The 25,098-nt window shown below is 42.5% G+C and overlaps 1 protein-coding gene across 3 annotated transcripts in view; it reads left to right on the forward strand.

The window, feature by feature from the left end:
* CNDP1 (carnosine dipeptidase 1) overlaps window positions 1-25,098 on the forward strand; it is a 409,207-nt gene that overhangs the window by 295,447 nt on the left and 88,662 nt on the right. The window lies entirely within an intron of this gene.

The raw sequence follows: 25,098 nt of genomic DNA on the forward strand, positions 1-25,098 counted from the left end.
GTGTCATTGTTAATGCACCTAAGCTTTGCACGTGATACTTCTTCGGGAACAACAATCCTAAATAACAGATTCCCTCCCAGAAAGCAGCCAATCTAAAATATGGATTCTCTCTACATATAAAATATACTCCAGGTGTTATTGGGTCATCTTTTTGCAAAGTCTGTCATTTTCCGCCAGATAACTCAAATACATGCTCACAATTGCTATTTCCAACTGGAATCTCTCCTATGTATTCTCCTTCTAAACACACACTTTACATTTGAGCTGTTTGTCTAACTTCAGTTTAGGTACTGATATTTCCTTCTAAATTCATCATCTTCTCTTTTCCACACATTCTTTTATACATCCTCTTTCTTAAAAGCATTTCTTGTCAGTTGCTCATTTCTTTCTTCCAACATTTGAATAAAAGTGTTTTCTTGTGAGTTTGTTAAGCATGTTAAATTGTCTTTATGTGCTCTAACAGTGTTTACTAAAAAGAAACGATCTAAAATAATGCCAAGCTGTCTCCATTTCACTGGTTTGTGGAACTCAATGGATGTTTTTTATTAGGGGACCTTTAGAGAGAACCATGTCGAAGTTTGAATAATAATATTCAAAATGCTGCTGTCTATAAACTAAACTAAGAGGTATACTACATGATGTAGTATATGAAAGTGTAATGTGATGGTAAGAGGTCTGCTCATCAGCTGACGATGGCATGTGTGCACACACATTTCAGTCTTCAATTTCTTAAGCTTTAGTGCATTCTTGTACTAATCTAGAATGAACATTCTTTGAAAAATGTTCATCTATATAATTTACACATGATGTCTTTATATCATCTTCATTTATTGTTGTTAGATGTAGCATTTATAAATCATACTACAGCTTTTTCTGTCTCAGGTGTAAAAGGTATTACTAAAACTTTTGCTAGCCCTACCATGATATTAGTGTAAGAAAGGTCCCAAAGAACATTTTAACTCCTAGTTCTATTCACGATACATGTTGTCTCTAAAATCAAATCTACTACCAATAAATCATTTTTAACAGCAGTATAACTTTTTATAGTTGAACACTTTGTGCTTCTTCTTCAAGTTAGTTTTCTCCTGAATTAGTTTGTTTATTAATAAAGAAATCTTTGTATCGACAATCCTTAATCCTAATCCATGTCCTTCTGAATGTTATCCCTATTTTTCAGTTTCTTTACTCGGCCCTTGGTATTCCTCTTATATTCTTTTTCTAATTTGCTTTTTTATTAGTCCTTTTATTGCTTAACAGTTCAAATAATATCTCAGCCTCTTTGATTTTCAATTTTTTGTAGTCTTTAGAAATCAGGAGCTTTCAAGGAGGTTCTGGCAATTCTTTGCTCCAATCAAGTAATTAAGAAATGGCAACATTTAAAATCTGATTTAGGTAATATGTCTTTTCGGGTGACGAATATCTTCGACAAGGCACTCTAGCTCTTTTTGATCTTGTGAGTGTGTTAAATTCTTCTTCAGCATCGCTTGTACCTCTGGATTCTGCTTCTTCTTTGATCGTTGGTGGTATTGATTCAGTAGGCACACAAAATGTGTGTTTTGTTTTTGTGTTATCTTTCAGGCCAGCTTTCATTGTGAGGATTTCTTTTTGTTCTTAATCCAGAACTTGTTCCTTCTCCTGAATCATCAGGATGTTCTGTTGGTTCTGTGACTGTTTCAAAATGTTTGCTTCCAAAGGATACAGTCAGTATTTTTCCATTATCACTTTAGGAGATGTCCGGCAATTGGACCAAGTAACCTGTCAAAGGTTTTTCACCCCTTGTTCTTTCTCGCAGTCTCTGATCAGTCTTCTCTTTCTTGGTGTTCTTCACGTACAACATGCAGTGCTTTGTACAACACTGCTCTTGGTCCTTCTGTCTCATAGGCCACTATTTCTTCATAGGGATGTCTTGTTCTTCGGGTGTGTGATGCATGCACTCAGTTTGGAATTCCAGCACATTTGACTGCTGTGTTTGGGATTAGTATAGAAAGGGGCCGTTACAACTTTGCTGTAGACAGGACTTTCTCATGTTTTTGAAACTAGGACGCGGTCTCCAGTACTAAGGTTGTGACACTGGCCCTCACTGGGATTCAGAATATACCACATCAGCCAATCCTTTACAATAATCGAGTAGCATGTCATCTGTAATATTCCCAATGCATTTGCTAGAACTGCAGGTAGTCTCATTGCTCGACCCCTCACAACTTCATGGGATGATACGTCAGACATCCTGTCAGGTGTACTTCGTAGACTCATCAGTACTATGGGCAAAGCATGAGGCCATTTTAATGAAGGGAAATTTGCCAATCTGGATTTTATTATCCCATTTAGTTGCTCCACCATACCTGAAGCTTCTGGTTCATAACTGCAGTGGTGATTGTGTTCAACTTCTAAAGCTGCACCTAACATTTTAATGACGTCGCTGTTAAAATGAGCACCTCGATCTGATTTTAGAGAGACATGCATACTGTACATAGGTAATAACTCTCTCAACAGTAACGTTGCTACATTGAGATTATCATTTCTCCAGGTTGGATATGCTTCCATCTATCTGGAGAAAGTGCAAACAATCACAAGGACATATCTTAAGCTGTTGCAAATGGGCATTCAGATGAAATCGATTTGCATACTGTTGAAGGGACCTCCTGATCTCCCTATATGGCTCAATGTAACGTGTTCTTTCACCCACAATAATTTGTTGACATGTTACACATCGATGGCACAACTTCTCTGCTTCAGCTCTGAATTTGGGATTAAACCGGAATTGTTTAAAAGTTCTGCCCACTCCATCTCTACCCATATGAGTTGAGCCATAGAAGTGCCTTGTCATTGGAACTAGCAGACTGTCTGACAAAATTGGTCTTCTATTCACTGAAACCCAAACATTGTTTTGATCAATCCCACAACTTGCTCTGGGTCAAGTTTGTTTTTTTGCATTTGTCTCAACTGAACTCTGTTGTCAGCCACTCTCAATATCCTGGCAAGAATACTTCCTTCTTGACTTCCAGATGAAAATGATCTATTGTAAATTACATAGTCACACAATCACGTGCCACTTCATTGGCGTACCTGCTTCTGATTGTGACATAGTTATTGTCACCCTAATGTGCTGCTCATTTTACAACAGCAATTTTTAGTAGGGTGTTACAAAGCTTCCAACAATATTTTTTTTACCTGTTGCCCATCTCTAATGGGTGAACCGACAGAGGTCATAAAACCTCTTTGTGACCACAATTGCCCATAATCATGAACAACACCAATGTTCTGAAAATTTTGACTCCACTCAACCAAGTAGGAGTGGAGATACAGGTCAACACATATGAGCTAATTAAGAACAGTTGCCCTCACTCACCCATGGATGACATGCTTTATCATTGGTCATTGCTCCTCATCAGGCCGGCACTGCAATGCCTGACGGGCCCCCGATGGGGCTCTTTGCTGGGGATCTTTTGTTTTTGCCAGAGAGGGTGAAGGGAAAAAGAGGATTGGGTAGTGTAAAATTAAAATTGGCTATAGGTACCAAACAAGGGGACCTTTAATAGTTGTATTGGTAGGAACCTATGTCAAGATAAAACCCAAATAAGGGGGGCATGTCAGGTATGATTGCCTCATTCCCCTCAAGTTTACACAGGTGGAGGGAATACTACTAGTTATGGGTGTGACTACTAGTCTACATCCCAAATATTATGGTCAACATGTTTCTTGCTAAAATATTTCCCTAAGGATCAAGCAGCGATTCATCAAGACCTGAATGTACCTCGTCCTCACTAAGAAGATGTGAAAATTCCTCTAATGTGGAACCCAGTTGTACTTATCTCTTGTAACTGGGGGAAACTATCCTACTCTAAGTGATGACCCTCCTAGATGTAGGAAACTGACCCCTTGGAAGCACATGGATGCTGATAACCCCAGCGCAAAAATTATGCGTCTTCGTAGGGTAGCGGTCTCTTCGACCTACCTGTCATCCATGGTTCCGAAATCCATGCGCTTCCAAGGGGCCCGTTGCCTACATGGATGACGGGTAGGTCGAAGAGACACCTTCATACCTGACATGTGCCCCTAATGTTTCACTGGGGCCCGTGGGGTCTGCCTCTTTATTTAATTAACTATTTACACCAATGGCAAACACTAGTTTCAGGCCTGGAGACATGTGTGAAGTCAGCAGTGATAGTAGTTGCTATAATGCACAAATTAACAGCATGGGCATCCTGAATACTTTAACGCACTCACACTAAACAGTTATCGAACAGAAACATTCTGCAAAGGATTTTCCTTTTCCCAGAAAAGTAAGTGAAAATGTGTATAACTCAGGATTTGTTTTCTTCCATCTGTGAGGCCATTGCTAACTTTCAGCACTGCATAAAAAACAATAATGGCAAATATTAACAAAAGAGGCATTTTAACGTGCCCTTTGCTAAATTAAAGAACATTCGATGTATCATTACATTAATTCACACCGCATTCAAATGTATTTAGACAGTCACAAGTAACAGAATGATTCCTTGTACAGGGACCTATGTGTAGCCGGCAGGAAATTTTTTTGATTCTCTTCAGGGTCATCTAAGGATTTCATTATTATGGGGGTGATAAAATGGGTGTCTCATGGTTGACTATTAGGAACCCTTTGTAATGTAGCTTGAGGTAGCAGATTCCCCTTAAAAACAAGTGGTTATATATTTATTTTAAGATAAAAAAGAAAGCTTTACACCTGCTACAGACTACAGCACATAAGGATCAGGAAAACTTAAGGAACAACTACCTAAACAGTACTGAAACATAGTTTAGGTGTTTTTACAAAAAGAAAAAGCATTTTAGCGCTATAAAAAATACATCTGCACCGTAGTTCCTATTGTGTAATATTGATGAACATTCAGATTTAGGTAAGCATTTTTATAGCACTATTACGTTTATTTAAAGCACCTTAACTGAAGTATTTCAATACCATTGAGATTTAAGTTTTAAGGTTTATAGTGTGCACCTATATTCCCTTGGCTCGTGTTAAAATCTTTGTATTAAATGAGTGGCTGAACAGAGCTACGTAGCACATGGTATAACACTGTCTAGTCTGGGTCTATGTTTGTTTAGTAGAGGGCACAGCTCGATTGTTTTTTCTGATTGAATAAAGCTTATTTTATGGTTAGTTCACTTGGTAGTCTAAGCATCATTTACAAAATTGCATGCCAAACACATGTTACAAAGCACCCAAACAACTACATATTAAGAAAGTGACAGGATTTCTAAAAGTGTCACCACTAGAGGTAAAGCCACTGGAAGACAGAATGGCCAAAAAAGCAATATCTCAGACAAAATTATGTAGATAGCTTTAAAGCCAGATAGTATAAAGACACGGGCCCCGTAGAAAATGGTTTAATGTAGAAAGCATTTGCCTACACCCCAGAGAGCTAGCATTGAGATCTGTTTTCTTTAGGTCCAAATGAACATTTTCCAGTGTGCACAGCACAATGGTTCAGTTGTGCAAACTTGAGTGAACTAATAACACAATGTGTAGATGAAGTTGTGGCTAACAGGATACTTTTACCAACACTCTGAGGAGCAGCTTGATAAAGCACAATAATGGGGCAGCCCATCACCACTGTAAATTGAGAAATGGACCCCACAATTTGGACTGATGTATGGCAGCGACAGGGGGATAAATAAAAATAGAGTTTATCCCTAGAAAGTTGAAAAAATATCTTGGGGAGATAAGGGAGGAACATAATGGACTTGACTAAGTGGGAATAGCAAGTCAAGTGAAGTGCCAAGTTATGTACTGTTATTTTAATGCATAGCCATTACGAGAACTCAAAAATGTATCCTTTAATGCATATTCTGTAGATGAAACTATGTACATGTGGATTGTTATGTCACTTTCCTGCTTTATTTCTGTATTTGGTCTTCAATGCAATATGTACATCTTGCAGCAACTCCACAGATTCATTTTGTAATGTCATGAAAAGTTCACTAATTGTTGAACATATAAATGAAAAACTCAAACAATACACACACAAATAACATATATATATATATATATATATATATATATATATATATATATATATTCAAAAGCTGTCTTCATTCTATAAACTATAAAAACCCTGTTTAAGGTTAGCCTACTTTTGTAGGTAAGTAACTCTGTACTATGGTCCAGAATTGCCATGAGGTGTTTTAGTATCATCCTAAACCATGAGACCAAAGACTGAGTGGTTTTTAAATGTCATTAAACCATGGGATGGCAATACAGGACCATATTATGCCTGGTACTGTTTATATTACATATTTATTTGTGGGCAATTAGCTCGAAAGGCTGCTTACCTCTAAGTGCAGCTAACAAGTGCACTGAGCGGGGTTAAGATAACATCAATGGTGATGGTCAGTGGATTTAGGCCTACTGGTTATTTTGAAAAAATGTCAAAAGAGGACTGATGCCAGCACCTAGAATATCAAATCACCGGAATACATATCGGTACGAATTCATCTTGATAGTCACCCATGCTTGTTTATGGCCCTCCCAGAGAAACAATCCTGGAGTAAGGTGTGTAATCTGGCATGGGACCAGGGCCGGGGTTAGGGCGGTGCGGCCACACTGTGTTCTGACCTGAATTGGTTGGGGGGGGGGGGGTGCTGACCCCAGGGGGACCCTGTGTTTAGCAATAACTTAGAAACTTGTAATTCAAAAGCACCTGCTGAAAAGTTCCTTGTGCCAGTCTTCAGGAAGCAATAAAAATGTAAAGATACCTCTTGTGATTATTGTTCCTGCTAGGGACAGAGATGGGAGTTTTGTCTAGCAGCTGACTTGTCATAAAGTAGCGTAGAGTGATAATATGCCTGCTGCAAAGTACAGAACTACATTGTATGTGGATACCTGGGTGGATTAGTAAAGCTAGCCTTTACAAGCGATTTAAAACAATTGAATGTATGTGAAAGGGGAGCCATGGAGAGATAAGATGCACATTTGCTGGATGGTAGTGAAGGAATCCGAGGAGGTCGTCATGGGGTGGGGGGTGCCAAAGAAGACTGTCGCACGAGGCGCCGCCAGTGCTAAAGCGGTCCTGCTGGGACTCGGAGTATCCTAGCAAATTCAGATGAGCTGGCTCAAACCCTATATTTAGTGTGAAATTAACACACTTCTGCGTGGTGAACATCGGATGCATATCTGAGGGAGCACGAGAGCAGGCGCTGCGGCCCACTCAGTCATAGAGAGGCTCCCATGTCTGGAGCCTTGGCCTCTCTTTTGCATGATCCAAAGTACGATGGGTGGCCATTTCAGCTCATAATGACTTGTATTATGAGTAATTTATTGTATGTTGTTCTCTGTGTGTTCTTTTGTTTTGTGGGAGGCTTCCACTCTAGCTTGCAATTGTGACATTTTCTGTGGAAGGTACAAGTCGTGCCTTTTCTGCTTGATTTGTCCTAATGTAGATGCACAGATTTCAGCATGTTTAAATGTATTTATTATTTCTTCCTAATGAGTATTGTTACTTGTTTGGGTGGGTGTGGCTGTGCTTACACTAAATACAATGAAACAAAACCTTGGGTTTCCAGAGAAATCCTTTCATTCCCCCCACCCCTAGCCCTCTGATGGCAAGCACTCTATGTCTCCCAAGCAGGCAGAGAACTAACAACTTTCAGGCCAGCAGAAAAAATGCAGGGGAAGCAAGTTTGGGGTGGGCAAGTTAATACCATGCACATTGGTTGGAGTGGTGGGACAGTTTAAGGCACTGGTGCTGATATAATGAGTACCAACACTAGGCATGTAGATGAAGCCAGCTTTGACCCTCACGTTTCGAGAAGAGGGACAGATAATGACCCATTTATGGCGAGAAGGCCTCTCACTATGAGCCACACCTAGCCCTTTGGTGTCAGGTCTGTGTTGTCTGTCTGAAGAGGTTGTATGACGGCTCCATGCATGCAATTACTATGCATATCTTAACAATGCCATGATTACAACGTACACGTCATTACCACGCATTCATTTACAATTAAATTTTTTACAATGCATATGCTTTTACACGCATGCCTTAATATATAGATATCTATATGCTGGTGGTTGCCAGTAGGTAGTTATAATTACGACCTAGGTTTTGTAGGAAGAGCGGTTTTTGTTTCACTAATAACTTTGGCGCCGTTTGACAAATCCTCACTAAATTTCAAAACCTGTCAGTTCAGTTGTTGTCTTGAAAGTTTTGGGGTGGGTCTCCCAACACACATTTTCCCAATGCATTTTCCCATAGGGTCCTTGACACGACTACAGCTTGAACCGCTGAATGGAATTACACCAGATTTTGCAGGAAGTTAGATCTTGGAGCACGGATCGTGCTTTTTAAAATTTGGTGTACATCTGTTTTTGAGATATTAAAGGAAAAAAATAGAGCAGAGCCGAGTCACCAAAAAAAGATAAAAAAAAGGAAAAGGGGCAGGGTAAGAACACTCTGAACCCCTAGCCTTGGTGATAGACCCTGGGGACCCGGCAATGGCAAAAAAAGCATTTTTTTGAAGTCTCTCAGGCTTGTTTACAGTTTAGCCGCCGGGTGGGCCAAATCTCAGGGGCAAATGTTAATATGTGTTTTCACTGCTTTCTCCTTGCTTCCTTGCCCCCTGTTTTGTTGTGTGCCCACTCCCTGCCTTTCCCTCCTTCTCACTGCTTTCTCCGTGCTCCCACCCCCATTTTTTGCATACGTGCCCCTTGCCTTTCCATCCTTCTCACTGCTTTCCCCTTGTTCTCAGTCCCGTTTATTGCATGCTAGATATCCTAAAATATATATATATATATATATATATATATATGTTTATATATATATATATATATATATAGAGTAACATCACCTTGCCACCCAAAAATCCCTACCCACCCTAAAACAAAAAATACCCTCTTCACCTAAAAACCCATACTCACTATAAACCCTAAAAACCCTTACCACCCAAAAACCCATACCCACCCTAAATCCTTAAAACACACTTACCACCCAAAAATCTATACCCACCCTAAAACTTAAATATGGTCTTGCCCCATCCAAAAAGCTATACCTGCCCTTATCCCTGCAAACCCTTTACCACCCAAAAACCCATATACTCGTACCCACCCTAAACCTTAAAAACGATCTTTCAAAAATAATAATAATAATAATATATATATATGTATATATATATATATATATTAATTTAAAAAACAAAGGCTACAGGGGCGTTATAGTTAGGTTCTGAATTTACTTCCACAAAACCAGAGAAATTTAGCAGTTATATTTAGAGTTATTTCAAGTAACTATAACTCACGCCATAAGGTATCTATATCTCACCCCCTCCATGGACAGTTATCTGATCAATAAGTTTACTGCAGATGTTACAGTGACATTATCAATGATGTTACCAAAGATGTCATGAGTGCAGTAATTTGTGGTGTAATTAGTAGTGCATGGCAAGGGTGTGAGTTATAGTTACCTTCGGCTCGACTTATAGTTACTTGGAGTAACTATAACTATATATGCTGAATTTCTCTGGTTTACAAGTAGGTAGTAACCTATTTGCAAACGGGGAGAGGGCCCCTAAGGGACCCCTTCCCATTTGTGAATGTTTGTAATAATAATTTTAAGAGCAGGCGGAAACCCTGGCCATTACTCCACATCATGCACACTACTTATTTTTTTGCCATTTAAAGCAAGGAATGGAGGCAGTGCTTAATTTGAGTTGGTGGTTTTGCACTGGCACTTAATTGTCAACACCGGCGCTTGCGACAGTCAGCCAGGTGGTGGCGCTGTGTGTCTAATTTAGAGATCAGCACAATAGTTGTTTACTAAATCGAACTAGTTTGAAAATGACTATTACCTACTGCCCATGCCATTCTTGTACCTTTGGGGGCCTGGAATAGTCTGAATTGTCACACTTGTAGGAGTGTGATAGTTAAAATTTGTGTTGGTACTTTCATTGTCAGCTCTGACAGGGGCAACGTGTGGTGCAAGCTTCAGTGGCCTCCTGACTAGGGCCGTGGCATATTTTTTTACAATGTATGCACTGAATGGAGGGTCGCCTTTCTTCCGAAGTGAGGGAGTCATATTGAATTATAGCACTACCTATTATTTATTCCTCTTAGAAACGATGGAAGATCGAAATGAGGCGATACAGAGAAAAAAGTTATTTACATCATGTTTTATGCGCAGGCTAAGTGTGCAGAAACATTTCTGATGTAGACAGAGCACATTTGCGGAGCTTGGCTGCCATCGTATGGCCAATTTGTAAATTGTAACTATGCTTCAGTTTTCGGTATTCTTTGTTTGAAGATTATCGTACGAGTTACAACGTTAAACACAAAAAAGAGAGCCAGAGAAAAGTATACACTAAAATAAGAATCAGGTAGAAGATTATTAGACTAAGTCAAATCGTGTGAACACACTAAAGAAACAAGGGCCCATATTTATTCTTTTTTTAGCGCCGCTTTTGCGTCATTTCTTGATGCAAAAGCGGCGCAAACTTACAAAATATAATTGTGGGGCATATTTATACTCTGGTTGCGCAACGACGCAAATTCGACGCAAAACTAACGCCAGATTTATACTTTGGCGCTAGACGCGTCTAGCGCCAAAGTTCCCGGAATGTGCGTCATTTTTTAGCGTGAACCCCTTCCTTGCGTTAATGATATGCAAGGGAGGCGTTCCCGTCTTAAAAAATGACTCCCAGGCCTTTACGTGGTATTTATACTCCCAGGCAAAAATGACGCCCGGGAGTGGGCGTGGCCAAAAACGGCGCATTTGCGCCGCTTTTTAACGCCTGGGTCAGGGATGGCGTTAAGGGACAAGTGGGCTCAAAATGAGCCCAGAGTGCCCTCCCCTGCCCCCAGGGACCCCCCCTGCCACCCTTGCCCACCCCAGGAGGACACCCAAGGACGGAGGGACCCATCCCATGGACATTAAGGTAAGTTCAGGTAAGTATATATATTTTTTTTTTTGTGGCATAGGGGGGCCTGATTTGTGCCCCCCTACATGCCACTATGCCCAATGACCATGCCCAGGGGACAGAAGTCCCCTGGGCATGGCCTTTGGGCAAGGGGGCATGACTCCTATCTTTACAATGATAGGAGTCATGTTGATGGGGGATGGGCGTCGAAAATAAATGGCGCAAGTCGGGTTACGATGATTTTTTCGACGTAACCTGACTTGCCCCATTTTAAGACGCCCATGCGCCATTTTCCCCCTACGCCGGCGCTGCCTGGTGTACGTGGTTTTTCTCGCGCACACCAGGCAGCGCCGGTCTGCTTGCGCCGGCTAACGCCATTCAATAAATACGGCGCCCGCATGGCGCTTCAGAATGGCGTTAGCCGGCACTAATTTTTTTGACGCAAAACTGCATTAGCGCAGTTTTGCGTCAAAAAGTATAAATACGGCCCTGTATTTTGAGAGTTTGCGCCGCTTTTGTGTAAAAAAAATGACGCAAATGCGGCGCTAAAAAAGTTTAAATATGGGCCAAGATATTTTTTATGTGATATACAGTTGTTTTTAATGATATTCGGGGGTTTCGATATGAAGGACCACATGTACGAAGCCTTTTTTGAGATCGCAAATGAGCTGATTCACAGATTCGGCCCATTTGTGAACGCAAAAAGGCATTTTGACATGTACCAAACCTCAAACCCAAATAGCGATTCGGTAACCTGTTAACAAATCGCAAATCAGGCTTACAATTCGGCATTAGGAAGGGGCGTGTTGAGGGCGTCCCTTCCTAATAGAGAAACACAGAGGTATGTATGTATGAATGTTTAACGTTTGCATTTTACCAACAATTTCGAATTGATGGTAACCCATTTGCAAATGGGAAGGGGTCCGCAAGGGACCCCTTTCCCTTTGTGAATGTCTGTAAAAGCATATTTTAAGAGCAGGCAGTGGTCCCATGGACCACTGCGCACTCTTAAAAAATTCAATTTTTTTTTAATCGCACCCAGTTTTCCTTTGGGCTGCATTAAAAAATAAAAAAATAAAAGATTGCTTTATTTAAAAGCAATCACAGACATGGTAGTCTACTGATGCCAGCAGGCTACCATCTCAGTATTTTTGTAAGCGATTTCCAATGGGTTGCAAACCAAGACCTACCTCAGTAATATTCATGAGGCTCATCTATTTACGACCCACTGGGAATCACAAATGAAACTCAGAAGAGTTTCATACATTTGAAATAGTGATCTCCTATTTGAGATTCACAGGAAATCGTAATTAGGGAGCTCGCTATTTCCGACTTTCATACCTGTGGCACTAAATTCTGTTCTGCCTAATATTCACTGCAAATGATTAAATATCGAGATTTGTCATCTCTGTGACCATACACAGTGGCTTAATTACAGGCCTCCTGTGCCTCCTGCGCATCACTTTTTCCCATATTAAAAGTTATGCACCGGCAGCACAAGGGCGTGTAAATAAGCACCAGTGTTTTATTTGACACAAATGTGTAGGCAATGCTTTATTTAGAATCCCATACACCAGTGATGTCAAAATCAAGAGTTTTCAGAATACCAAAACTACCCGCTCTGGATTCCACCTCATGTCTCTTTCTTCCATCACCCTAAGTCTTTATTATTCTCTCATCCATTTTCTTTTCATCAATGCAATCTCCTTTTATCACTGTTTTCATATATTTGTCTTTGTCCCTTCTTTCTCCTTTTCTGCCTTTCTCTCTTGCTCTGGATCAAAGAGTGATGATGAGAAATATGTGCTGGTCCCCAAAAATGAGTGCACAGCAACGTGTGACCATTGGCAAAAAATTAAGATTAAGCACCGATCTTACATACCTCACTCAACTACTTCTAGGCTTAAGTCCTTACCTACTTTGCGGGAACTACGGGGCCTCAACCATGATGGCTGAAGTTGTTTGCTACTGATGTCCTGTGTCCCTTCATTTTATGGCTCTGCAAACTGCGCCACGTACACCCCTTTCTGCACTTAATGCTCAGCATAATGAAAGCAGGCAGTCACTGGCTTCTGATAGAAGTGGTCCTTGGGAGCTTGAGCTCAGAGCTCAGAGCTCAACAGTCAACTCACAGACCATATAAAGTGAATGCCCCCCGTGCTTATCTTTTCAAGAAAGAAATTATATTAACAACATAATTGTACTAAATACTGCACACTTCGATACTCATGTATTCGATACTCAAGTCCGTGTCTGGGCACTATCCCTTGTAGGGGCTATACCCTCCATTCTTCTTCTCTGTCCTCCTCCGAGGCCGTCTTCTCTGGATATAGGTTCCACCTCTATAGGGGCTAGGAGGAGTAGTGTGATTCCTTCTGAGGTGAAGCTCTGTCACCCCTCTTCACAGATGAACTCTGTCTAAGGGTGTACTTTTTCACAGATTGGAAGAGTTTTTTTTAAGCTCATTCAGGGCTGCCTTGCACTCAGAGAACTTGTCCCAAACTATCATATGAGTCCTGGAGAACTTTGATGGAGTTCGTCAGAGATGAGTGCTATGTTCAGCAGCACACCCACCTAACTTTCCTTTGCAGTCATGGCACCGGTCCCCATGAGGAAGTTCAAGGGCATGAAGTGGAGTAGTCCGGATGGTGCAGCCACTCTGTGTGTGGTGCAGTCCAGGGATCATCAATCCTGAAAAGATGCCGTCCCAACTGGATCATAGGTAGGTGCAGACCCAGGGGTTTCCGCCACAGTTAGAAGGATTAGCCCACATTTGTGTGGCCTGGATAGCAGGTGTGGCCATAATGTGCCTTCAGCACATCAGTAGGTGCAGCGCTACTCAGGCGGTCAGTTAATTTGCAGCCCCTCATATCAATAGATGCAGCCCTTCTTGGGGTTTTAGCAATTTAGGCAAATACAACCCTGGTTGGGCCTTCAGCAACTGGGCAAATGCAGCCCCGACCAGGGCTTCTGTGATCTTGTAATTGTAGGCCCAAGAGTCCTTTGGCAATCAAGGTTTCGCAGTCCTGCCACATCCATAGTGAGAGTCCAGAGTAGTCTACAGACACTGGATGCTCCCAGCTCAATCTTGTTTAGTGTGCTTCTTCTGGGTGCCACACTGCCACTGGGGTTATGCTGTACCTTGCATCTTCCTGGACAGTCTGTCCTCCTGCAGGGTCATGCAGACTCCTTCCCTTTCTCAACTGGCAGTGCATTTCAGGGCAGGTGCACAGGTCCTTCAGCAGAAGTCCGAACTTCAGGTGATGTCCCTCACCTCTGGAAGACTGGTTACACTGGTTGCACAGCAGGTCTTTCAATACTCTGCTGAGCACTACCTTCCTTGGTCTTAGAGGGCTTGTAATGGGAAAACAGTGCAACGGTTTGGGTCCCAATTTTACACACAATTTCCAGATACGGATGAGAATGCTTTGTCTCAAACTGCAGCTCTCATTTGGAGTGGTTCTTCTTTCAAGTGTTCTTTCCATGCTGTTGTCAGACAATGTCTTTGTGCAGACAGATGGCTTTCATAGCAGGATTGTCGCAATTCTGCAACAGCCAGAGACACAAAAAAGATGTGAAGCGTCAACACCTAGCTGTCATCAGCCCAACTGAAGGACTAGGCAGGGAAACAAAAAATGGCTGGCCTTGCCTAAAGGCTTTCTTACCTCTTACAACAAAATCTGCAGTCTAACCCCTGACCTCCACCATCCACCAAATTACAGTGCTCTGGAAGACTTATCAGCTTGTCCATGCTAACCAAAAGTCCTCATAGAATATCTAAACTAGTCAGTCTTCCACTCCCCTCACTTCAATGTCTTGGCCTCCTGCCTCCCGCTGCAGGAATGCAAATGATATGCTTCCACTGTCTCGGAGTACAATCGTCAATCTCCACCCTCAAGGACAAAATGGATACAACTGGCATCCATTAGTCTGTCTCACACTCTGAGCCACTGTGAGATCTAAACCTTGTAATGAGATATACACTCTCAGCAACTTGAGATTCTCATACTGTATTATCATCAACCACTTGAATGGCTTGTGATCAGATTGGACCACAAACTGAGTAACAAATGGATAAGGCCAGAACCTTCTCAAAGCCCAGTCATTGGCAAGGCATTCTTTCCCAATGGCCATTCAATTCTCCTCCGTTGGGAGCAGTCTACAAATTATAAATTCCACTGTACTCTCATTTGTTATCAAGTTGAGCAAACATTGCTCAACCACCTATATCTGGGGCATAAGCTTTTACTATGAAGGGCCGTTTGTATGCAGGTGCATTGCATAATGCTCTTTCAGGCCTTCAGAAGACTTCTGCACTCCTCAGTCCATATCACCTAATGGATGTTTCTTAGATGTCATGGCTATCAGTAGGGCAACAAAGGTAATATAGATGGCCATAAAGTGTCTCATATAACAGGTAAGGCCTAAAAAGGCTCTCACCTCTATCCAGTTGGTGGAATTCTCATACTCCAAAGCAGACTGAATCTTGGCATCCAACAGGCGTTTCTTCCCAATATCCTCCTGATGCTGAAGGTAGACGACAGTGGTCTGTCCTCCTTGCACCAGGTTGCCTTGATGGTCTGTTTCACCCATAGTAACCTAACCAACCCCTGTTCTAGGTGTTTCAGATGCTCTTCTGAGGAATTGCTAAAGACTATAATACCATCCAGGTAGTCCACACAGAACTCTTCTAGCCCTGACAAAACATGGATCAAAGTGTTGGAAAGTGACAGAAGTATTCTTCAGCCCAAAGAGCATTACCAAAAACTGGTATAATCCCTCTGGCATAGATAATGCAGTCTTCTCCGTGGCACTGAGCGCTAAAGGGATTTGCCAGTAGCCACTGGCCAAATCAGTGATGCTTTCATATCTGGCCACTTCCAACTGATTCTCTAGCTCATCCTTTCGTCCTTTGAGGAGATCTGGTGTGCATTATTAGTAACTTCATGAGTACCCAGCAGTCCGCACAAATCTACAAGTCTGTGAAACCTTACTTGGGTACCAACACCACCAGACTGGCCCAGGGAAAACAGTACTGCTCAGTCACTTTCAAGTCCAACATCTTTCCCACCTCTGCTTTGATGTATTCCTGGACTTTGTCAGACAACTGTAAAGTCTTGCTCTTCCCTGGGGGACTACCGCCTTTATCAATATCAGGTGTCAACCCTTGAGTCAGAATAAATGGGAAATCGTTCCCACATCTTTCTACACTCTATCTGCTGCTCAGACATTAAAGCCTTGCCCAGGCCACTTTGCCTGACCAATGCATTGTGCCATTACCTTCCCGAGGCCAGTCTATACTCCATTACATCTTTCTGATGTGACTCAGAAGTTCCTACCCACCCTTCTCTGATAAACTTTAGTAGCCCACACACTAGGGCCTGATTCACAAAAGTAACTCACACTTTTGAGCACATTTATACTTTTAAGTAAGTTTACTACCTATCTGTATTCATAAACTACTCTTTTGTATTAACTTACACTTTTGTGGGAACTTAAATGTTTGTAGTAAGTCCAGAGATACACATGGCCAACACCCTCCTATAGAAAATAAAAGAGGTAGGGACTACAAATGTGCAATTTGTGAATACCAAATTGTAGTAAACTTACTCAAAACTGTGGGTTACTACAAAGGTACAGTTTGTAAATAGCACTTTATAGTAAGTTTTGTACTACTACTGTAGTACTACAAATATAATACAAAGTGCAGTTTATGAATTAGGCCCTTGATGCCCAAACAGAAGTTCAAAAGGACTGAACGCCTCCCCCCACCCTGTTGACTTACCCTACAGGTGAACAAATGACGTGGAAGGACAAAATCTCACTTTTAATTTAGGTTCTGTGTTACAGTGGAGTTCCCATCATGCTTTTAGAGGGCTTTTTAAACCTTTCCATCACCACATTTATTTGTGGGTGGTATGTCATAGAGAAGTAGTAGGTTTGCTCCCACATCTTTCTCATATTTGAGGAGGTAAACTTGGTTCCCTGGAGCGAAATCACAGTCTTTGGCCATCCAGTGCCAAAAATGGTCCCTACGAGTGCTATAGCTACAGTTTCTTTCCTCTGTGTCCCTGCTTATCCCTGGCCACTAGAACAAAAGGTCTAGATTATCCTGAGTCCTTCTAATGCCCAGATGTTCTGCCATGGAGCAACAGGAAATTCCTTTGTCCTAATGGAACTACTAGCTACTTGCTAGCTTCTTGATCAGGATTAACGGATTCACCATAACTAGCCAAATTATGTCTTCCTACCACTGCTAGACAACATAATGCCTTATTACCACTCACTTGCAGACCTTCTGCTGTGATTTCTTCTGAAGTCTCACAAAAATAAGTCACTCAATCTGCGCCTTGCAGAATTCCTACCGAGTTGGTCCTTCGACAAAGAATCCCTGCAACTCTGATAGTGTCCCAAAATCTAGTCCCTGTTCTACTTTGGGTGTCTTATCTTCCTCTTTGTCTGAATTAATGGCAGTGGATGCTATGGTTTGTGCCTTCTCAGACTCTTCCCAAATCCTTTCACCACCTTGTCCTGGTCTAGGCAAGTCTGGGATCCAACCAGTCTCCTTCTGAGACTAATATGCAGTCTGTGCTCAGGTCAAAACAGCTGACATGGTCCAAGCCATGTAGACTTTTCATCCTGATAATGAACCAGAAGCAATCAAATCATTGCCCAAGAGACATCCAGCAACTTGCTTCTCTCTTGCCTCTACATCATCCATGGCTGACTTGCCATCGATTTCCATTTTAACTTGGGCAAGCATATACTCTCTGTTTTCCCCACTGACCACCAAACTTGTGCCATTGGCACCAGGGAAAATCCTCTCAGGTGTGTAATGCTTCCTCTAAACTGCTGTAAACTTCTGTATCTCTCATAACTGCAACATTCCTCCCAAAGCTATCAAGAATTTCAACAACTGGATCACCTTCTGTGCTGACTCTCTGCCCCCCTCAAACACAAGAAACACACCAATACAATAACATCCGGACCCCAGGTCAGACCAGTTGGTACAAAGAATAACTCAGACTGACGAAACACCACAGCAAACAACTGGAGTGCAAGTGGAGAATGAGCCAAATGATCTGAATCACCGAATGCACCGCTCTGGCAGACTGCATCAATGCCAGCACCACCAGAAATAAAGAAATCTTAATTGTGAAAGATTTCACCTCACCAGCTCAAACATTCTCTTGCAGAACCTCTGCATTAATCTCAATTCTTCGGCAACAAAATCACCTCCATCTACAGCAACTAGCCCACAAGCGGACCTCACAGACCTTGCCAAACACCTTTCACTCTTATCTAAAGAACCAATGCTAACCACATGGTCTGTCATCACCCAAGAAGACACTGCTGCCACTATGAAGTCCATCCAATCAGGGGCCCCATTAGACCCCTGCCTTCACCACTCCTACTCCAGAGGACTGCAACCCATCAGTGGCATGCTCACACCCAATCTTAATGGCTCCACCTCTTTTGCGACCTTCCCAGTTGCTTGAAAAAACCCAAATGTCCTCCTATTGCTCAAGAAACCTTCTATGTTCCTTTTCAATTCTCGCCAGCTACAGATCGATCTCTCGGCTGTCATTCCCAGCCACGTTTTTAGGGAAAATCATCAACAGACATCTCACTGAATACCTCAGTGACCACTAGCTCCACAACACCACTCAGTCTGGTTTTTGACCCTACCACAGCACAGAAAGTGACTTTATCGCTGCCACAGATGACGCCCTCATGACTCTGGACTGAGGACACATAGTGGCCCTAATCCTCCTTGACCTCTCCGCATCATTTCACATGGTCCCCATCCAATCCTCATCCAAAGCCTATATGACATCTTAACCCAAGGACATGGATTCCAATGGATCTCTTCCTTCCTGACTGAAAGGACCCAGTCAATCAGCCTGGCACCATACACCTCAGATGCCTGTGAGTTAGTCTGCGGAGTTCCTCAAGGATCTTCCTTGAGTTCAAAACTTTTCAGTGTATACATGAAGCTGGCAGCTTCATCCCCTCTCATGATATCAGTGCCCTGTGCTATGCCACTGATATGCAACTCATTGTCTCCCTCACTGACAACATGCTCAATACCCAAAACAAGTTCAATGCCCACTTTATGAAGGCCAGCTGTCTAATGCTGAACACCAACAAGACTGAAATCATGGCTTTCATGCCAACTGTCTAATGCTAAACATTGACAAGACTAAAATCATGGCCTTCGGGAAGAGCACATCACTGTGCGTTCTCCCTGATGGCCAAAAGAGCTAGAATTGGCCCTCACCACCAAAGATAAGAACCTCAGGATCATCATCAACAGTAAACTCAACATAACTGCCCAAGTCGATTCTGTCACTGCCTCATGCTTCCATAACCAGAAGATTCTGATGAAGAATTTTTCAAATGGCTCCCAATCAGCACCAGGACACCGTCACACATGGCCTGGTTACAAGCAAGCTGGGCTACGGGAACACCCTCTATGATGGGATCAACAAAAACTCACTGGAAGGCTGCAGACCATTCAGAACTCTGCAGCCAGAATTATTCTCAGCCACCATTCAGACTCCTCACCTACCCTTTCATGGCACTACCTAACACTGACCCAGCATACCTCAGCAATCACATCTGCTTTCACAACCCTTCCAGGCATCTCTGCTCATCTGGACTCCCACTTGCATAGATGTCATGCATACGGAAACCAGATCTGATGGTCCAGACGTGTCCTACATCGCTCCTAAACCGTGGAATGACCTTTCGCAACACATAAGAGCCTCCTCCTCACTTCTTGAATTCCTCAAGAAGCTGAAGACCTGGCTTTTCAAGTAGTCCCACTAGGCCCTAGGTGTGCCTAGACTGGCACCTGCTCAGCACCAAGATAACTTCCCGGTTGATAGTGTACTCTACACATCTGCATAACATAGCATAACATTGATGCCAGCTTCCAACACAAACCCCCATATGTATTTCAAAATAAATGGGTCTTTTTCTCAAATGTTCATTGCTACTAGTTTGAGTACAACAGGGCCCTCTCAGATCCCACCCACAGTGAACATACTCACTTTTAGGGTGCAGCTGGTACTAACAGTCTCTATGGTAGTGCCCTTGCTCCTGACACTTGTAACAGGTAGCAATTCCCTTTCTGAGAGTGTTCTCCCTGGCCTTTGCCCTGCAGCTTAGAACCAGACTATTGAGAGTTTCTATCTTCTTTTTGTTTAGATCCATGCTGCTCTAGCCCTTCGTTAACCCTGTTAGCTAACCGATTGGCAGCTAACGTTGCAGTATTTTTTGGATCCTTTTCCATCACGTCTGACTCGTGTTGTCTAAGTGGGGCAGAGCACTCCTTGAGTCACTCTGTTGCCATCAACTGGTTCAGGGCAATAACAATTCTTCACCTTCATGCCTCTCACCTACTTGTTTCAATCATGCAACACACCAGGAATCCATGTTTAAGCAGAGCACTATCTGCTCTCTTCCTCTCTTTAAACCTCTGGATGTACTGAGCTGCCATCAGCCCAAACCATCTGATCAGTGCTTCCTTCATTCATCTGCTCCGCTACCGGCTTTCTCCCAATGAGTACTGTACTTTCTATTTGAGAGTGACTTATTAACGTGCTACCTTAGACACATCATTCAAAGCCAGTGCTCTACAAGTGATCTTAAGGTGCACAAACCATTCCAAAATAACTTGGTCCTCCACATACACATGTGCAAGCTGTATACGCAAGTTAAGTTGGATGTGGAATCCCTTTCATAGTTGTAGTTGTCTTTGTTGCTATGCTGAGCTTCTCCAAACCTATCCTCTTTCAAATGTCCTTGTCTTTGAAGCACAGGAAATGTGACAAGATAAATACAGAATTTAAAGGGATTCATATTTATCGCTTGGACTTTTATGACCCACCAAGAATAGGCTCACAATTGACCCACAGTTTGGAAATCAAAGGGCTACACAAAATGTAGATATCTCTAACAAGTACATTAAAACTACAGTTATCTTGACATTTTCTAGCATTCGGTTTTCTGGTGTGCGGGAACATCAGACTCAAATTTACCAGTTGGGAAATCCAGTCCATATTTTCACATGATTCTTTGCTGCAACTCTAGCTTCACCCCCAGATCCTGGTCATCTTATTTGTCAGGCAAAGGGGGAGCACGCTCTTCCCTGCCACAACTCGAATTCCCTTCACCCCATTTACTCTCTCAGGCCACCGCACTCTTACTGCCTCAATTCATGTCTCTCACATGCATTTAAAACCGGCTCAGAGCAGTTGGTAAATGTGTGTGTTAATCTATGCAGAATTTGGAATGCTATGTGGATTCTCCCTAGTAAAACCAGGTCCTGAGGGTAATTCCTCATTCCAGGTGATTAACTTCAGATAGACAGGGCCCAATGCTGTCCTGGCAAGTTTTGTCAGACCATCCCCCATAGGGTGCATAGCGAGCGAGTCTGACCACTACAATGGGGCTTGAGGGTTCTCCCCCCAAGAAAATGTGGAAAAAAGTGGAAAAAACTGTACATTCTTGTATTAGTTTTTAAATCATTGTAAATGATGACCTTACAGTGCAACAGTATATGTGAATCTTTATTAAGGGCTCGTCAGTGATTCCTACTCCATCACCCTCTTAACAGTGCCTCTCATCTCTCCATCGCCCCTCTCTCACATATATTTTATTTGTTTTATAGAGCCTCTCTTACCAGCCTAGGGAGTTAAAGCACATTATATCACACACACATACAGAGACAATGAGTCATATGTGTGTAAATCAGTGTATAGAAAATGTTACGTAAGACAAAGGGGTCTAAAAGTGTAGGATTCACATGTCATTCATATTGGTAGGCATTATTTTAAGAGTGCTTGATCTGGGGAAGCATAAACCCACGATTCAGAAAGTAACACTGGTTAGGGTTGACTTATACTAATAACAATGGATTTCTACCCAGACAAACCCTTTTTGGTAAAACTAGGATAATTAAAGACTGGGTAAAAAACATAACTTTCTGACATGTACCATGCAGGTCTTTGATGGCAGTTGATGAATGTATGTCAGAACAACGCATGCTGGAACCACGCATGCCTCAACAATGCGGTTGGAACAACGACCGCATTGTTACCATTAATGCCTTTACCACAAATGCCTTAACAATGATTTTTCATTGTAAATGCATTCCTGGTAAAGGCATGCGTGGAATGGCTTGCATGGTTCCAGCATGTGACCCCCCTGACCCTGCACCCCTGCCCCTAAAACTACGTGACCCCTCCTCCCCTGCCCCTAAAACTACCCTGACCCCCCACCCTCCCCTAAAACTACCCTGACCCCCACCTGCCCCTAAAACTATTGTGACCCCACACCCCCTCCCCTAAAACTACTGCGACCCCGCCCCTAAAACCTAAAATTACCCTGACCCCCTACTCCCACCTCTGCCCCTAAAAACTAAAACTACCCCCTCCCCCGCCACTAAAACTACCTCCCAACCCTACCCTAGCCCCCCTTACCTGACCGCGTCCTCTCCGATCCCGGGTCTGTTTTCGTCTGCCTTAACCATGCATGTTTGTTGTTCCGACATGCGTGGTTAAGGCAGAGGAAAACAGGGTCATTGTTCAGAAAAGCATTGTTCCGCTTTCATGGACAACGAACCCCCCCCCCCATTGTTCCTGCGTCATTCTTCAAACTGCTTCCCCAGTTGATAGCTGACTGTGCTAGATTATGATTGTAACTTATGAACTGCACAGTAACAAGAGGATTTCTGTGACAAAAGCAGTATACTTTTGAGCGTTGCACATAAAATACTGTTATGGGATCTACTTAGTACACGTTCTTTGCAACATACATAATAACCCTCTGCACTCTTTAGATGAGTCAAAACTTCCACTAGACAAAACCCTGATCTCTCTCCAGCAGGTACATTAATCACTAGAGTTATCTTGCCACTTTTATTGTTGCCGAAAAACTGTTGGATATACAGGGAACTCTGCAGTGCTTTTAAAACTGCTCCACTGCTACAAAACCGGCCACCCAGCAGCAAAAGCGGCCCCACCCTTCCAGCTGATGCCCGGTATGGCCAGTAGGGCCTCGCTAATAGCAGGAATTCCATGAGGGTGGTCCAGCTAGCACTGATACTTACGGCTGCCAGAATTTCGTCCTTTACTTTCTCTGTAATCGAGACTGTCTTCGGCACTGTTTCCAGCATGCGAGTCCCGATGCGGATTGGGACGTGCTTGCAGTAAATGTGAGGGCACATATTTGTGACTCGCAATTGCAAGTCACTGATGCGCATGCTAACCTTTGTGAATTGAGTAGTAGTATCTTTAGAGTTAATTACAGTGCCAGTAACACGAGATAAATGTGCCTACTATTCTGAGGCTTCATAGGTAAATGGCAAATTGGATGTATAAAAGTAGTTTTTTACCTTTATTTTTGCAGTTATTGTGGTCAAAGAAACATAATACTCCGTGCATATTGCCAAGTGCCGGTGCCATATTACGAATCCAATTTTTCTGACGATTAGAGGTAATACAGAGTAAGCAGTATTACATGTACCAATTCTGTAAACTTAACATGCCTGTACATTCATCAAATCCGCATTTGGTGGCTACAGCTCATGTATTCAACAATACTCTATACACACACTAATGTTTCATGTTGTCCCTCTGCTGAATCAGTGTCGGTTATTGAGCTCTATCTGTATTTTCTAACTTTTGAAATCTTATTCCCTTGTTCAATGTACAGTCATCCAGTACTTTGGGGAAATTTGGGCGCTTAACAAATACTTTAGTAAATACATGAATAGGCAAATGACTGTGAAAAACTTCCTATAGTGCAGTCTGCAATGTTAAACAAGTTTCCCTAGGCGTTCTTTGACTAACCAAGGCTAGGTCGGAACAATAACACCGTCCACAGAGAAAATGTTTGAGGTGCAATATCATGGACGTAATTTAGGGGCCGCCATGGGTCGCAGCTGCAACCCCTGGCTTACCCTCTGCGACCCCTGGCACTCACTGCCTTTGCGACTCCTGGCTTCAGCAGTGGCACATTCAGTGCAGGAACACAGTGGTAGCTGGTCCTTATGAACGTCAGTCAGGGCTCCGCCCCCTTTGCTTTTTGTAAATGTTTTATTGCACTAATAGTGAGTCATAATATATAATTCACTATTAATATAATAAAAATGTAAATATGCCCTTCCATGGCAGCTGAGGCAAGTAGAAATGCCTTTAAATGTATGTTGTGTGCGTGGTTGTGGTTAAGTGTGTGTTTATGTGAGAAGGTGTGCGTAAGTGTGAATTTGTGTGTATGTGTAAGTATGTGTCTGTAAGTGAAAATGGAGGTCAAAGGGCGCGTGATGCCACTTCTGATATCCCTGGCACTTTGGTGAATTGTTGTCCATGTGCAGTATAGCTGTGAGAACATAAAAGTCCAAAGAATGTTTAGCCAAAATAACAACATTTTATTAAGCTAAATAATTTATGAATGTTAAATAAAACAAGGCCCTGCGGATCCGAAAGCCATACCTGAAGAAATATTTTTATGATTAAAGAGAGATATTCCTATATTTTTAGTACCCAGCCTGGGGCACCACTGCATTGATATTTAACACGATGAAGCGGCCTGCAGTGACGCAGTCAGCTAACTTGAGTTGCTGCACTTTACTCCTTCAAAGAATATGTTATAGAAACCATTCACAAAATTGTCTAAGTTGCAGCAGCCTTCAGGCAGCCCATAGGATCAGGTTCACATCATGAGGACCTTTTGTTGGATCTTGACAATCGGGCAGATCTGGTCTGTTCTTCCAGTCAACCCATATGTGCGTAGTTCTTCAGGGACAAACATTATAAAGTGGCCTCAGCAAAGGTACAGATTTGGATTAGGCATACAATTTTATACCTAACAAATCACAAACCAAAAACGACCTACTGTATCTACTAGCCAATAAAGATTTTAATATTGTAGTCTGAGACCTAGGGGATATCGTTTTTGTGTTCATGGCGCTTACCAAACCTGACATCCAAATGAATAGTAGAACAACATTATATTTACAAGAGATGCGGGGACTGCAGAAAATGCTGTCAGAGCCTCAATGCAAACGAATTTCCTTGAACCACGGCTTACACGACCGAAGCCTCAGAAAAAGGACTTACAGGGTTTATGTACTGATATTTGTATCGAGCTGAGCGAGATACTAGTACGCAGGCTGAGTCAGGACATGCCCACGTAACCTGAGCTGTG

Source organism: Pleurodeles waltl, chromosome 2_2 (genome assembly GCF_031143425.1).
Source record: "Pleurodeles waltl isolate 20211129_DDA chromosome 2_2, aPleWal1.hap1.20221129, whole genome shotgun sequence".
Classification (NCBI taxonomy): domain Eukaryota; kingdom Metazoa; phylum Chordata; class Amphibia; order Caudata; family Salamandridae; genus Pleurodeles; species Pleurodeles waltl.